Genomic DNA, 4,849 nt, shown 5'->3' on the forward strand with positions numbered 1-4,849 from the left:
TGATCAGATAAGCTTTTCTTCAAGTCGCCAAGTGCTGATTCAGTTTGGATAAGAGAATCCTGTTGAAGCATATAGTTAAGGGGCAAGTCTCAGAATTATTGCAAGCAACATCCCTGACACTTGGGGGCTAATGTATAAATTTTTTCAGACAAAATTATACAGCATCAAGACCCGTCTCATCTTTTTACTGATGACCCGGCCCTTGGGGGTTATAGGTCGAAAGTTTTGCAAATCATCAAGACCCGGCTCATCTTTTTACTGATGACCCGGCCCTTGGGGGTTACAGGTCAAAAGTTTTTCAAGTCATCAAGACCCGGCTCATCCTTTTACTAATGACCCGGCCCTTGGGGGTTACAGGTCGAAAGTTTTTCAAGTCATCAAGACCTGGCTCATCCTTTTACTGATGACCCGGCCCTTGGGGGTTACAGGTCGAAAGTTTTTCAAGTCATCAAGACCCAGCTCATCTTTTTACTGATGACCCGGCCCTTGGGGGTTACTGGTCGAAAGTTTTTCAAGTCATCAAGACCCGACTCATCTTTTTACTGATGACCCGGCCCTTGGGGGTTAATGGGGATAATATAGTGTACAACAAAATGTACCTCATGTTTGTTTTTCAGCATCCGAAGCAGGCTCTTCTCCATCTCATAACTTGCCTCCAGGCGGCTTGCAAAGCCAGAGCAAAGTTCTTGAATTCCAGATGTGCATATTGAGAGAGCTTAGCTTTGGAGAGTTCATGCTCAGGAATAGTTTGAGCTGATGATGATACATGCTTCGATAAAACCGCCGTGGCCGGTTTAGAGAAGCTAGTACCAGTGATAATTACAGCGTCCGGGTCTTCTTCTATTGTCAATGGACTTGGCGGGTTTGGTGCATCCATGGTTTCTTTGGGAGAGCTAGGGAGATCCACTTGATCTTTAGGTTTGTCTTGGTCCGGGTTGTCTTGGATCGGCGCCGACTTTTCGATAGGCTCCGAAATTGTGATGGGAGTTGACCCGCGAGTTTTTATTTTCTTCGCCTGTGCCCTGAAAGGAGAAGGGGGTGCGTTTAAAGGACTGAAAATTTATCACCATCAGGCTAAAAGTAAATATTATCAAAGACTTACCCGGGGACACGGATCATCGGCGGAAGTGCCGACATTACTGAGTCGCCAGATGTAGGAGGAGAACTCTGCAAAAGTTGTACTTCGAAGATATAAGCAAGTTACAAATGCGATCCAAAAAGACCTGAAGAAGTGTTGTTAAAGGATACCTCATTTGTCCTTTTCTTGTTCCTTGCTGGTAAACCGGACACCAGATCGCCAGAATGACTTCGGGTTTTCCGATTTGAAGTGTGTTGTGCTTTCTTCAGAAGAAACTTTGGATCCAAACAAGCATTTGGGTGTGAGAGGGGAACTTTCCCACAAATTCGCCTGGCCGGCTTAGGTGGAGAAGGAGATGAATCGGAGGAAACATAAATTACCTCTACGGAATCCTCCTGGTTTTCATTGTCTTCACTCTACTCAAGAGATGCAAAGGTGTAAATACAAAGTTATCAGTAATGGATGGCGAGTTAAAAGAGGATAGGTTTTTTACCTCCGAAGGTGCGTCGCCGACTTGGGATTCATCGGCCTCAGATGGTTCGGTCACAGCAGCTTTGCCCTTGCCCTTGGATTTCTTCTTTGGAGGCGGCCTAGCTTGCTTCATGGCTGACTTTTTTGGCCTCTTGGACCAAAATTTATCAGCTTTCTGAAATGGCATATTTTATAAGAGGTCATAGTTCGAATGAGACATAAGAAGTAAAAGACAAAAGGCGGGTTAAAGTTGTTTACCTTAGGTGCCGGGTTAATCTTGCAGAAAGGTTTGAGACCTATTTGGCCGCATTTTCCCGCGGGCTCGCCGGTCAGCTTCTTGATGATGGTGACAATGTCACTTTCCGTCAGAGCCGTGTGGAAGTAGCACTGAGGATGATCTAGGGTGCCGTCGAATTCACACATTAACCCGTCCCGGCGACTTAAAGGGAGGATGCGCCATTCGACCTAGCAGCGGATCAGGTCAACTCCAGTAAGGCCATTGTTTGTCAAAGATCTTAACTCGGACAATACTAGGATAAAATCTGACTCCTCCTCTTCGATGAGCTTGTTTGGGAGTTTGAAATTCGTTGGAAGGCGATCTTCCCTATAAACCAGAAGTTTGTTTTCGCCCTCAGGCGAGGTCTCTTGACAATAGAACCAAGATTCGCCCCAGTCTTTGGGGTGGCTTGGCAAGGCGAGTGACGGAAATGGGCTATCCCTGCGGCGCTGAACATTTACACCACCAAGCTCCAGGCTGGGGCCATTGTGAAATTCTGTTTGGCGATTTAAGTGGAAGAAGTACCAGAATAAGGGAACTGAGGGTTCCATCCGCAAGTAAGCCTCACAAAACACCTGGAACTGGCATAGGTTGCTTATCGAGTTGGGCCCTAGATCTTGGAGGCGGACATTCATAAAAGCCATGGCGTCTCTGAGGAACTTCGATCCAGGCGGCTTAAAACCCCGCTCAAGGTGTTCAACGAAAATAACTATTTCCCCTTCTTTGGGATTGGGGATTTCTTCTCCTAACCCGGTCCGCCAACCGATAACATTCTGAGGGTCCAAATTTCCCGTTTTCACATAATCCTCTAGTATGGCATCATTAACCTTGGTGGGGAGCCAGTCACTTTTGAAAACGGCGCCCATGCTACAAAGGGATAAAATTATGGGTGAATTGACACGCCAAAACATCTACTGAAAGAGGTGAAACAATTTCATTTGACTCGCCAAATAATTTGCCCGCTGGCTGAGGAATTTTTTTGATCCGCCAACGAAGGCCTGGGTCAGGTTGCCAGGGCGACTTACGAAACTTTGGCTACTTAAGGGAGCGGTGTTTCAAGGCATCAGTGGTATTTGTCCAATAATGGTGAAGTATGAGACTACAAACAGTTTTCACATAACAAGCGGTAGATTATGGATCTACTGGGCAGATAGAAATGAACGCGGAAATTGACTGGATATGGCAACCTGCGACTAAGATGGGATAATACTGTTGATTTGGTGAAGCCCTACTCTAAGTGTGCCAGTAGAGGCCGAACAGATAAAGGTATCAAAGACATTGATTTTCTCGTCATCGTCACCGCCGATTAATCGGGAACAAGTAACAGCTATTCGGGAAGCACCAAGAACGCGGAAGTGATGAACTTCGGAAAAGAACTGGGATCTGCTCTTGAATGACAGAGACCTAACCTGGTGGATTCGGCTGGAGATGGTCGACGGCGATGAAGGCTTTCGGACGGGCGCAAAAACCTCCGGCGGCGACGAGGTGCTCGACGACGGCGAGACGGTCGATGGCGGCGAAGTGCTCGGCCACGGCGAAGTGCTTGACGGCAGCAAGGTCCTCGGGCGGCACCAAGGCTTTCGGACGACGGCGAGGCCCTCGGGTGGTGGCGGAGCTCTCAGAAGACAATGAGGGTTTTCGCTGCGATAATGGGGAGGAGAAGGGCAACAAGACTGGTAGGTGGAATGCGCCCAGTCCCTTCCTCCCACCTATTTAACAGGGTAGGCGCTAGGATCGAGGCGCCACGAGCGGGAACCACCAAAAGATAAAGATTCGCCATGATGGCGCCCCAAAAATTTTGGGATAGCGATACCGAAGGATCCGTTGGGGATTACGTCATTATCTTTTCCGGAATTCAAGGGATAAGAAGGTACCAACAAGAAATGGTTTGGCGACTCAAGTTTTTCCGCAACAGATGGCGGGTTAAGTTCATGGCGTATAAAAGATGGTGAAAATGAATCGCCCTTAATTGAGTAAGGATATTGGCGTGAAGAAAATTCAAGTCAATCTGGGGCCTAATGTTGGGGATATTATCTATTGATAACCCGCCCTAGTTGGGCCGGGTCACCAAATCTGGCGATTCATCTAAAATATGGTTCGGGCCTTGGCTTGGCAAGACCGAAGGTAGTATGGCGGTTTACAACTTCCGGAAGGTCTCCAAGCTTTGGGAAGGTGGCGACTTAGAGATCGTAAGATTCACGGTTTGTAGAAAGGAAAGTACCCTTGTAAACCCTAGGGACTCGACCTGTATATAAAGGCGAGTCCCAGGGAAGAAGAGGGTAGGTTAGAAATCATCGAGTACCAGGTCTGGCGAGTTACGCCCTCCTTGTAATCGAAACTCCATCAATACAACACAAAGCAGGACGTAGGCTTTTACCTCCTCACGAGGGGCCGAACCTGGGTAAATCGCCGTCTCACTCCCGCTCAACCCCTTTGAGTCGCCACCAAAGTGCGATGGCTCTAATACTAAGTCCTTTCACGAGGACATCTGCCATGACAAAACCACGACACTTTTGCCCTTGTTTTGGACTATAAGTTGCATGATTTGAATGGAACTAACCTGGACTGACGCTGTTTTCAGCAGAATTGCCTTGGTGTTATTTTTGTGCAGAAATCAAAGTTCTCCAAATGTCCTGAAAATTTATGGGGAGAAGTTTTGGAAAATAAGAAAAATATCTACACCAAGTTCCACTTGAGGGGGTGGGCTAGTGGGCCACAAGCCCTGGCTCCACCACCACCCCCCTGGTGGCGGTGGGCAGGCTTGTGGGGCCCACACGGTTCTGCCGGCCGCAATTCCAGCTCTATAAGATCCCTTTCGTCCCAGAAAAAATAAAAAAGAGAAGTTTTCGTCGCGTTTTCGATACGGAGGCGCCGCCACAACCTGTTCTTCATCTGGAGGGCAGATCTGGAGTCCGTCTTGGGCTCCGGAGAGGGGAAATCGTCGCCATCGTCATCATCAACCTTCTTCCCTCTCCAATTCCATGAAGCTCTTCGTCGTTCGTGTGTAATCTATTCGTAGGCTC

Source organism: Hordeum vulgare, chromosome 7H, assembly GCF_904849725.1.
Source record: "Hordeum vulgare subsp. vulgare chromosome 7H, MorexV3_pseudomolecules_assembly, whole genome shotgun sequence".
Lineage (NCBI taxonomy): Eukaryota > Viridiplantae > Streptophyta > Magnoliopsida > Poales > Poaceae > Hordeum > Hordeum vulgare.